Raw genomic sequence first — 13,189 nt, 5'->3', positions numbered from 1 at the left:
TCTCTGTCTGTCAAATAAATAAATTAAAAAAAAAAAAAAAAGAAAAAGAAAGAAGGGTAAGAGCCCCTTCAGGTGGGATACCACTGTGCTGGCACTGCTTGCCCTGTGTTGGGAGAGCCAGAGCCTGCTCCCTTAAAAGGGCATTTTAATTAGATTATCTTGAATATAATTTGGCAAACTCTGAGCAAGGGCTAGCTCTTGTTAAGGGTGTAATGAATGTTAACAGAGGTCATTTGGGAGGACACTTAGAAGGGATGGGAGGGCCTGTACCTTAAGACCAACTGTAGGAACCTGAGTTGCATCCAACTGAGAAAGACAACTCCATGCCTAAATTAAATGACAGATGATCTAATGGGGAAAATGTAGTTACTTTTACTAGCTAGGGCAAATTTTTGATTGCCTGTGTTCTTTGAGAATACTGCATATACTCTGATACTTTCTGGATTAAAAAAGAAAATAACAGTGCCTTCTTAGCACAGTGGGCAGCGCGTCAGTCTCATAAAAAAAATAACAAGAGGGGTGGGTGGTATAATTGGGATCAAAATAATATTAATTTCCATTTTTAAAGTACTGGGTAATATTTGCTAGTCATGGGGTGCCTGGGTGGCTCAGTGGGTTAAGCCTCTGCCTTCGGCTCAGGTCATGATCCCAGGGGCCTGGGATCGAGTCCCGCATCGGGCTCTCTGCTCAGCAGGGAGCCTGCTTCTCCTCATCTCTCTCTCTGTCTGTCTCTCTGCCTATTTGTGATCTTTCTCTCTGTCAAATAAATAAATAAAATATTTAAAAAAAAATATTTGCTAGTCATCTTGTCATGTGGTTATGTGTATATATTCCAAATGAAAGAGTTTACCAAACTCACTTGGGTGATGCAGAACTTGCAATTTTCTCAAGTTTACAAGAATGGACCGTACCAGAGCTGGGACTAGACACCTGGCTTAAATTTGTCTAAAGGCCACATGGTTCTACTTCTCCCAATGCAAGGCAGACCTTATATACTCACTAAACCAAAATTTTTCTCAGGTACTACAAAGGCATTTGAAATCAAAGTACTGAAAGCAGGCCTACTGAAGGGAAAGTAAACATAAAAACAAATCATAATTTGGAGATTATCCTTCATTTCCTTTTTCTAGGATCCTACTGAAAGCTAACTCTGCCCCAAACCTGGTATTTTGTCCAGTTCCAGCAACTTCAGTCATTACAGCACCCTTCACCTGGGACTTCCCAGTGTGCCCTCCTTCCAACTCTGGAACCTGACCTTCTGACCAGTTCTTCACTGTGGCCTCCTCTGATGGCTGCTCGCTGTTCTTAATGGAGCAGAACACCTGTATTAACTGCTCATGCCCTAACTTAGAGCATTCCAACTCCCTGGCGGTCACTTGCTTCACCATATCATCTTTATATGGTGTTTATGTGGTAATACAGAGATCTTCATTTCTTTCTCTCTCTCAACACACCTGAAATTGCCTTCTCCAAATGGTAAACCTTTTAATAGATGGTTTAAATAGCTTCTGCAAATAAATTTATGAATCATTTTCTTCACACATTTATTAACGTGTATCAAGTTTACAAGTAAGTTTTTGTATTTTGTAAATCAAATTGGAAGACCTTCCCAATTATTCTGAATTCAGAACAGGACAACAGGGCATCAGAATAGGTGCTACTTTGGGAATATAAAATAACTTCATAGGAAAATTATCTGGATCAATAAAAAGAGCAAAATAAAGTAAAAGATTATCAATTCCTATCTTCCTTATCTTGTCTAGCCTGTTGTTCAGTAAAACTTAATGACACATACCTAAATTTGCTTACTTAAGAATTTATAAGAAATTAAATCTAAAATAAATTGGAAAATATGCTCAACTATTCTCTTAATATTAATCAGGCATCTTCTCTCAGAAATACACTCTGCCATTGCTGGAGATGCTAGGATTTTGGGAGTAGGGTGGGGAGGATGTCTAGGAGCAATAATCTTATAAGGATGATAGTAAGGTATTATAGTAAACTAGAAGGACAATTAAAAAGAGAGTGAAAAGGGGCACCTGGATGGCTCAGTTGGTTAATCCTCTGATTTTTGATTTCAGCTGGGGTTGTGATCTCTCTCGGTGCTGTGGGATTAAGCCCTGAATTAGTCTCCTCGCTCAGCACGGAGTCCCCTTCTCTCCCTCTCCCTTTTCCTGTGCTCTTCCCCATACTTAACGCATTTCTCTCTCTCTCTCTCTCTCAAATAAATAAATACTTAAATTAAGGGGGGGGGGGGTGTTGGAGTCCAGATGAGCACAGTGAGGTGGCAGGTAGGAGGAGATGTTATGTTTGGAAAACTGCACTTTTTCAGTGAGACTGAAGTTCAGGTTTAGCAATGTGAGCTAGGACTGTGGGAGTGGGCCACATGAAGTGTTGAAAGACTGAGAGACAAACTTGGAGTGAAAATGGCTTTTGAATCCTGGATAAACTATGAAGAAACTTTCCATTAGCTGAGGTAAGGTAAGTGTTCTTGACTCCTTTTCACTGCATTGTAATACATTGTGTAAAGTCCTATATCTTATGCGCACAGCAAAACCTGCACAATTTTTGGTAAGTTATCTTATCATTTTACTTGATACAAGATACATTTTAAAAATTTCTCTTGCATTTTCTTTTTACACTCGTGTAATTTATTAGTGTTTTATTTAACCTTCATGCTTTGGAGATTTTCCAGTCATCATTTTGTTAGTGATTTCAAGCTTAATTCCATTATTATCTGAAATAGAAACTACTATTTGTTAGATGCGCTTTATGGCCCAGAATGTGGTTTATCTTGGTGAGTGTCCCATGCAAGCTTGACAAGAATGTGTATTCTGCAGTCGGATGAAGTAGTCTATAGATGTTAATCATATCCAATTGACTTATGATGTTAATGAGTTCAACTATGTCCCTATTGATCTTCTGCCTGCTGGATCTTTTCATTTCTGATACATAAAGTTGCAGAAGTCTTCAACTATTCTCACAGATTCATCTACTTTTTCTTACAATTTTTGCCTCATACATTTTGATATTCTATTCTTAGGCACATAGCCATTAAGATACTGTTACGTAATCTTGGAGAACTGACACTTTATTATGTAATGCCCTTCTCTAGCCCTGATAACTTTCCTTGATCTGAGCTTTGCTCTGTGTGAAATTAATACACCTACTCCCATTTTCCTTTGGTTAATAATACCAAGGTATATCTTTCTTCATTCCTTAACTTTTAATCCATGTGTCTTTATATTTAAGGTGGGTTTGTTGTAAACAACATGCAATTGAGATTTGTTTCTTGATCATACAGATATTCAATCTTTTAACTGGTGTTTTCAAATTGTTGATATTCAGTTCAAAATTATTATTAATATCTACCATATTTGTTATTCTTTTCTATTTATTGACCCTTTTCTATTTTCCTATTTTTGACTTATGCTCTTTTTCTGTCTTTTGCAATTTTTAAGGTTAATAAACTTGATTGGGGGAATCCTTACACAGGATAAATGTATACCAAGACATCACATTGCACACATTAAATAAACACAATGTGCATTTGTCAATCATATCTCAGTAAAACTGGAAAAAATCAGACATTTTTTATGATGCCATTTCTCTCCTTTCTTAACATATTAATTCTCAATTTTAAAACATCTTTTCAGGGGTCACCCTAGTGTTGACAATATATATTTATAAGGAATCCAAGCTCACGTTGAAATAAAACTGTATATGGGGTGCCTGAGGGGCTTAGTCAGTTAAGTGGCTACTTTTGGCTCAGGTCATGACCTCAGGGTCCAGGCCTCGAGCCCCACATCAGGCTCCCTGTTCGGTGGAGAGCCTGCTTCTCCCTCTTCCTCTGCCTGCTTCTCCCTTTCCCTCAGCCTGCTGCTCCCCTACTTACTCTATCTTTCTGTCAAATAAATAAATAAGATCTTAAAAAAAAAAAGAAAGAACACTGTATAACTTTTATTATTATGTTCAGTTAGCCAACATATAGTACATTAGTTTTTGATGTACTGTATGACTTTGCAGATAGTTCAAGTAACTTATGTAATCACAAAGTATTCCTAATTCCTTCCTGCTATCCTTTATTTCTGTCATTCATTTCACTTGTGCATTAAATTATAATAATCAAATATACTACTGTTATTATTTTTGAAGTAGAAAAATAAGTCTCATTTTACCTCCACTCATTTCTTCTCCAAGGCTCTTCCTCTTTTAATATAGATTCTATATCTTCTTTCTTTTCTTTCCTTTAACAAACTTCTTTTATCATTTTTTTCCACACAGTGCTAGTGGCAACAAATTCCCTCAATGCTTGACTGTCTGAGGCAGCATTTCTCCTTCAGGATACAAACTTATAAATTGGTGGATTTCTTCTCTTGATACTTGAAATATCTCACTACATTCTTTACCTGTTTGTATGATTTCTGAGAAGCAGTCAGATATAATTCTCATCTTTGAGGTATGTTGCTTTTCCTCTGGTTTCTTTGAAAATTTTTATTTTTTCTTTTCTGCATTTCAAATATAATATGCTACAATGTGTGGGTTTCTACAATCAAGAAATTCCCCAATTTAACTCAATAATGACCCTATCTACCTAGAGAATGCATCAGATTTCAGGCCACACAAGACTGCCCCCACATCAGATACCCATCATCAGTCCCAGGATGCTAGTTTTACTTGTGACCTACAGGTTACAAAGTTCAAAGGTGACTCTCAGTCCCTACATCCATTAAACAGGACAGGATGGCTATATGAGATTGAAGTCATTTATTTTCATCCTCCCATATGGAAGGCTAGAAGTCTCCAGTTGAATATTTCCTTTCTCCCAAGTCAGCTGAGCTCTGATACAACTCCAATAGTTTCAACTCTGACAATAAGAGTTTTTCCTGAGGACAGGCCTTTCTGAGAATGGAATGCTCTGGCATATCTCAAATGATTATTTTTCTCTCCCCTTCTAGAAGCCAAAGAAGACTTTCCATATTCATTGTGAAAATCTGTAGAGCTCCTGAAGGTACTACTCACAAATGTGCAGAGTTTTAAACTCTCAGTCTTTTCTATGAAGAGCCTCTAGCTATTTATCAATTACATTTCATATTTTCCTACACTGGTACTAGTTTCCTTGGAGGTTTCTCCTCTGCTAAGTTCTGGTTCCCTGTACTCCCTTTAATTGGAGGGACAGTAGTTTGCCATGTGATCTCACTTCTCTGGTAGATATAAGATTTGTTGATTTTTCAGTTCCCTCACCTTTTTACCTGATGTTAGCATGGAATGATGACTTCCAAGCTCCTTATGCGATAGACAAGAAACTGGAACTCCTTTATTTCTTCAATTATTCTTTCTGTCCCCTTCTCTCCAATGTCTTTGAGACTCCCATTATATGTATGCTTTTATAATTAATGGTGTACCACAAGTCTCTTAGGTACTGTTCATTTTTCTTAATTATTTTTTCTTTTAGTTTCTCAGAGCAGATAATCTCAAATGACCTATCTTCAAGTTTATTAAGTCATACCTTTGTCTTCTCAGATCTCCTGTTGAATCCCTACGATGTATTTTTCATTTTTGTTATCCTTTGAAACTCAAGAATTTTTATATGGTTCTTTTAAATAATTTCTATATCTTGATCGATATCCCTTACTTGGTGATACTTCATTTTCATAGATTCCTTTAGTTCATTGTAGATGGTTTCCTTTATTTCTTTGATAATATGTAAAATAGCTGAATTAAGGTCTTTGTCTAGTAAGTCCAGCCTTTGGGTTTCCTCTTATAATGATTCAATTGATGTCATTTTCCCCCTTACTTTATTATTTTATTGCACGCTTCATGATTTTTTTTTTTTGAAGTTTAGACATTTTGAATATTATAATGTGTCAGCTTTGGAATGAGATTCTTCCCCATTCCTGGTTTATTTTTTTTTCTTCTTATTGTAGATTCTGTTTCTTTGCTTCATGTATTTTATAAACTAACTTTTTAAGATCTGTGGCTTTTGCCATGTGTGGCCAACGATATCTCTGTTCAATTCATTTCTATGCCATCTGGTAATTCGGCAAAAATTTCCTTAATGCCTGAAACCAAAATATAAATCACTTCTATTCTCTGCAAATGGGCTCTGTGTTTGTATGGGAGTATGCCTTCTGCAGTCAACTGGGCAGCTTACAATTTTGCCTATACTTCTGCTTGCACAGAGCCTAAATGTGAGCCTGAAGGAAGAGATTTAGGGCCTTCAGTTTCATTTTTCAACAGAACCTTATTCTAGGAATTCAGAAAGTCATCTATAGTCCTATGAACATGTGATAGCTTTTCAAAACCTCTTTTCCCCAAAGTATCTCATTCCTCAAATTTTCTTTCCATGGTTTTTTATTTGTCTATTATTTGCCCCAACTGTTACCCATTGCCATAAGTATCAGCAGCTAATACATTGGTCTTTAAAAGTTTTTGACAGACATCCCCTAGAAAATAATTCCACCCTGGGAGAGTTCTGAGTTAGGAGAAATAAAAGGAGTCCTTTGAACTCATCCTTCAGAGAGACACAAATCAGGCCAAAACAACCATAATCCTCAAGAAAAAGTCCTTTCTGCCCTCTCTGGCATGAGGGACCCATATCTCTGGAAAGCAAGCTCCCATCCTCAAGGCTATCACTGATTGGGGGATCCAGGTATGTGGTAAGTAAAATTTTCACAAAGATCTCTGAACAAGATTCAGCTACCTTTTCTTAAATGGTCCACATGGTTGCTGGAGATCTGTGATTAATTTCCAGAGTTCTAATAAAGTTGATTCTGACAGTTTCTACCAGTTTATTAGATTTTTTTGTTGCAGAATAGACTTTTGGAGTTCTCTACTCCACCACTCATGGATTTAACTCCACCCCCCCCCACCCACCCCCGCTTTTTCTAGAAGAAACTGCCTTAACTTCTACGGTTGTGAATTGTTTGATAATATGTTTGTGACTTTCCTCCACATACTTGAAATAGGAATGGTTAAAAGCTTATTATATATTGCTGGCCAAAGGGGAAAAAAAATGGCTAAATATCATTAGGTATATAATGAGATTTTAAACAACTTAAAAGTAAAGGCTTTTATGATGGATTTTTGGTTTTCCAATATTCTTTCTAGTCTCACTGAATTAACCCTTCAAAAGGGAAAAATTGTTTACAAACATTTTTTTCAAGAATAATGTTTATAACACATAGCATTTCTAAGTATTTTTTATAAGATCATAAATTCTTTACTGTGACTTATTTTTGTCATCATTTTTTTAACATTGCTGAGTTAGTGAGGCAAATTTTTTCCAATAAAGACACAATAAATGCACAGCTAAGTGGTTTGCAAAATGTCACACAGAAGTAGTAATGACATTAATATTATAAATTTTATTCATAATTACATGGCCTAAAAAATCATGATCTCACTCATTTTCCTCAAAAATCTATAGATAGAGCTATAGTGTGACCACAGATAGGCTATGCAACAAAAGAAACCTCTGCACAATGTAACTTATATATAATTATTAGAAAATACAACACTTTAAAATACTGATTTCCAAAAAACTACTTTGGTACGTTAAAGTTTATGCATGCATACCAGATAATATAAGAGCAATGCCCATTCTTACAAAGAATTCATATAATGAATGCTGATAGGAATCCCTTGAGAATTAATATGTATAATTGCTTTCACTTCATGAAAAGCAGTTTGTGAAAACTGAAATTTAAAGCACACTGCTAAAATACTGCATGGGTCCTAGCCACCTGCTCTCTATGAAGACAATACTGCTCTTAAAACAGTATTTAGAATTTTTAAAGTTTGTCATATAAGTATTATTGGAATAGTTCACATTATAATAAGGTCATTATTTTAAATTGAATGTGACTAGTTCATGATATGGTCCAGTGAAGTATAAAATTTCTCCAAGAGAAAAAGTGTTTTTGGACAAATGCATGATACTGAAACTAAAATGTCCTCCTTTGCCTGTCATTCATGTGATCATACTTATTAAGTAGGCTTTCAGGCCCTCAAAATACTTTTTTTAGCTTTTGCAAATGGGGTATTATATATTTGGTAAATAAGACTTAATCACTTTTTGATTTGTAGTTGGTCTAGCATAAATTCTTATATGTCGTGAGTGGGAATTCTTTAAATAATTGTAGCAAACTAAGAACAAGTAAATTCCTTAATTCAATAAAATCTTTAAAATAATATGCCACATTATTCCTTACAAAGTATAAGTACTGTATTACATAGGCCGTGCATTACACAAGATATTTTTATCAGACCATACCAAACATAGAGTACAAATATTATTTATGTAGATTACGATTATATTTAATTGTAATTCAGCTAAAACCTATCTGATTTTTCAGCCTAAAAATTTAAAAAAGCATTAAATGGCTAAAATAATGAAGGAAAGGATGCCTTATGATCTTTTATTTTGTATTGACTTTGCTGTGATATTTTGAAAACAATAGAAATACCACAAATTATTTAAAATAATTTAATGAAATTCTCATTAACAGTGGTCCTAATAGACTTCAAAGTGTTGATGCTTAATGTGACCAACCAAAGGATATTAAATGATATAAATTCCCCTTGGAAGGATACCTCTGGGTATTCAGTACAGTATCAAGCATACTATCAATATTAAATGTTTGAAAATAGGCACATCAATTGATAAATTGGATGACACATTCAATTATAGTTGGTATTACTGTACTGAATCACATTCTATTGGAAATAAGTGGGATTTGTGTTAATTCTTTTAACCAGAATATCAACTTAACCATCACATCCCATTATCCTTCCAAGACAGGTAATAGGAAAAATACTACCCAGAGCAAATGACTAAAATACCTTTGAACTTTCACAATAGATACCCATAGAATGTGAGAAGTTAAAGGGACCATAAAGGTACTAGAAAGTGTTTACATTTAAAATCACCTCTTTGACTTGATGTATTCTGTAAAATAAAGCTATATGGGTAATGACAAAAACCCATTCAACAGACTAAAGAAACAAATCGTTTAGAAATTACAGCTCTGGACTGTGAAGTCAGTGTTCAGGAAACAAAATTGATGTTAAAAAAGCTTTCAAAGAAAGACAAAAGTAATGACTATTTATATCAAGTCCACTTAATGCTTTTGAGTATCTAGTTCTAAAATGCCAGAGAAGTTTCTGCTGATGGACATTACTTTCCTACCCTCTTTTAAAGTGAAGGGGAGTTGAATTTGCCATAACAAAACTTGTCTCTTTGTCAAGAAGATTATTTTTAGCAGATTACTCTTTATGAAATACAGAGAAAGAAGAAGCTCTGAGAACCAATCTAAGGTTACCCTTTCTGTAATAGATATTTACAAAGGAAATCTCAATTTGTAAGGATGTCTCCCTTTCTGTACCTGGAAGAGACAGATGACAGATGAGTCAAAATCTCTAGAAACTCTTTATCAACTGGAGAAAGTGAGGATGTAAATTGGCCTAAAATCAATAACCTTTATTACTGTTCTTTTCTTTGTAACCTCCCATTAGAGGCTTCCCCTCCTCCATTCTTCACAACACGTTCTTTTGTTTTTAGCAGGAGATGTTATTTAAGGTGGTGATCTGAGAGCCATTTTGAAGAGTCAACTCAGTTTTCATGGGTATCTCCTATGTATACACGAAGTAAACATGTTATTAAACTTATTAAAGTATTAAATTATTAAAATTAATTTTCTCTTGCTAATCTATTTTTTCTTCTGCTAATATTTTACTTGGTTTCTCAGCTAAGAACATAGAAAGACAGAGGGAAAGTCACTTTTCCTCTCCTGAAAAAGTAGATTTATTAAAACACAGATTTCATCACATACCTCATTTTGCTCATTTTGTTTTACTGTTTTGCAAGCATTATTACTGTTTTGGAAATACTATTTAATTTTTAATTATTCTATAAATTGCTAAGCAGCTCAATAGACATCCGTGAAATCTAAAATAATAAATCATGTGGGAAACAAAGGCAGAAGAAAAAAATTGTTAAATTTCCTTACAACCTAGAGCCCACTGACAACTCCTTGAAACACGCAGAGTGACAATTCTTCAGGGACTCAATTGTCTTGATGTTAATGATGAGGGAGCAGGAGGCTGGCTGAAGACAAAGCAAAAGCTGGCACCTTGCACCCCCTCTCCACCCACTCCCCTTGCTAATGTGTGTGACATTCCTCAGGCACCTCTGGCTGCCCTAAAAGAAAAACATATAGTTAACTTGCAGAGATCACAGTCCTGCAAGACAGGAGTCTCCCTTGGTTTACCAATGTTCTAGAGATTTACAACAAAGAAGCTATCTAATAATAGCACAATTTCCAGAGGCAAATAACTCAGTTCCTCAAGCCCTAAATAAAGTTAAATTTCTTCTAAGCCCAACTCTCACTAACAAGGACACTTGATAGGAGAAATGTGAAACTTTATCTCTAGATCTCCAAGATAGTGTCGAGAATCATTCCCAAGCATATGGCCCACTGATAGACATCTTAAGGTTCTCACAAGATTTTTACTACTAGTAATGAATAACCTTTCTCCCAACAATGGCTAGCCCCTGAAGGTCCTGGAGACCTTGCTTCCAAAATTCCTTAGAGACTAACATCACCCTCTTTGTCCTCACCTACCCAACTCCTGTGTATATAATTAGCCACTCCTCAGGATAACGGTACAGCAGCATCTCCGTCTGCTCACGGGTCCTGTCCCCGTGCTCTAATAAACCACCTTTTTGCACCAAAGACGTCTTAAGAATTCTTTCTTAGCCGTCGGCTCTGAACCTCACCCCACCGAACCTCACCTAGGTTCAAGAACTTCATCATTAATACTTTGCTAAGGGCAAAAGGCAATCCTAGCCTGAGCTTCTGCTTACCCCAGGATCCTCTAAGTCTACTTTAGTGTATAAATGGGTGGGACTGGAAAAGATTATGCTGCGTGAAATAAGTCAAGCAGAGAAAGTCAAGTATTATATGGTTTCACTTTCTTGTGGAGCATAAGGAATAACACAAGAGGACATTGGGAGATGGAGAGGAGAAGGGAGTTGGGGGAAATTGGAGGGGGAGACAAACCATGAGAGACTGTGGACTCTGAGAAATAAACTGAGGGTTTTGGAGGGGAGGGGGCGAGGGTATGGGTGAGCCTGGTGGTGGGTATTAAGCAGGGCATGTATTGCATGGAACACTGGGTGTGGTGCATAAACAATGAATGCTGGAACACTGAAAAGAAATAAAATAAAATAAAATGGAAAAAAAATTTCCTTTAGAAATTTCCTTTATCTCCAACCCCCGCAAGATTCATTTTGGCAATCATCACCCAAGCATACGGCCCACTGATATACATCTGAAGTATCTCATGACTAAGGTTTTATTGGACGGTAATAAATGACCTTTTCCCAACAATAGCTACGTCCCCTTGAGGTCCTGAAGACCTTGTTTTCCAAAATTCCTCAGACACTTATGCTATCCTTAAACCCCCTCCCAACTCATAAGTATATAACCACTACCCCTCACGACCGCACTGCAGCTCTTCCTGTCCACAGGTCCTGTCCCCGAGCTTTAATAAAAATCACCTTTTAGCCCCAAAGATGTCTCAAGAATTCTTCCTTGGCCACTGGCTTTGAACCCTAAAGTCTTTCCTGTGTCACTAAATACATTAAAATCAAAAAAAAAAGTGCAAAAAACAGGCATACAAACTGCTTTGTCCAATCTGGCAATTGAAAGACTGTAAGTGGATGAATGCTATCAAAATTCGAAGATACTTTTTTTAAACCACCAAAATGAAGAGAACAAGAGGAAAGTATGAATCCTCATCTTTTGCTTATTTCCAAGATAACCATGCTAATAGATTATTTAAAAAGGGAACTAACAGCAGCAGCTATATAAAGACACAATTGAAATGTGAAATCAAGAGAATCACCATTAATCAGCATATGAAGAAGACCCATTACAAACATACTCCCACAGAGCTGACACAAAGAGTGACCAAATACTTTGTAATTCATGTTTAAGAAAATATAAACAAACATTCAAATGTCTGACTGATGGCCCAGGACAGAAATACAATAAAGTAGGGAAGAAGAGACAAGAAAATGATTAAGATGAAAATTAAGATGGCAAAGCTGAGGAACATCATTAGTATGAAACAAACCATCATAGAAAGGAAGATGTACTTTAGAATGGACCCAAGGGGTGCAGAACAAGTATCCCCAAAATGTGCCACTTTGGCACATGGACCATTTTAAGCTGAAGGCAATCAAGACCCAGCTGACTCAAGAAAAACTTCTACCTCTCCCTTAAGCTACCTAAAAGAATTTATTTTTTGTTTAATATTTTTTCTCAAGTAAGCTCCATGCCCAGTGGCTTGAACTCATGGCCCTGAAATTAAAGAGTTACATGCTCTACTGACTGAACCAGCCAGATGCCCCAAACCTAAAAGAATTCAGATAGCAATTCTGGCCCAGAAAGCAGATATTACCAAGAGATTATCTGAATGACCTATCTAGAGGGCAGAACAACCTTCTAATTACCAAACTCTTTTTTTCCTTTTTCTTTCAGTAATCATCTTATGAATGATCTTACTACCCCTTAAAGCCCCAGACCTCAATTGCCTGACTAGTCCTTACCATATATTTATGTGGCCCCCATGGGTATGGAATTATAATCGCTTTTCTACTGTTAACCTGTCTCATGTTATTTGATTATTAGACCAGCCAAAGAACCTAGAAGGATAGAATAATTTTTTTTTCCTTCCCAACAAACCCAATAGATAGTTTAGGAAGAACAATAAGGAATATTGAGGTTATTAATGATAAAGGAGAACATTATAAAACTGAAGCGTATGTTAACTTAAACCATGTCCAAAAGGGACAGTGACAAGTCCAATTCTGGCAGTGAGTGGTTTCAAATAACCAATGATGCTGTAGAGACCACTTTTATTATTATTATTTTTAAGAGGTCACAAGTAGGCAGAGAGGCAGGCAGAGGAGGAGGGGAGAGGGAAGCAGGCTCCCTGCTGAGCAGAGAGCCCAATGCAGGGCTCCATCCCAGGACCCTGAGATCATGACCTGAGCCGAAGACAGAAGCTTAACCCACAGAGCCATCTAGGCGCCCCTGTAGAGGCCACTTTTAGGCAGCAGGTTTGAACAATGGAGAACTGAGAAAGATGAAAGGGCCCAGAGCCACCACCAAGATGCAAG

This window comes from Mustela nigripes, chromosome X, assembly GCF_022355385.1.
Source record: "Mustela nigripes isolate SB6536 chromosome X, MUSNIG.SB6536, whole genome shotgun sequence".
NCBI classification, from domain to species: Eukaryota; Metazoa; Chordata; class Mammalia; order Carnivora; family Mustelidae; genus Mustela; species Mustela nigripes.
Note: the sequence above shows the minus strand (reverse complement) of the source record.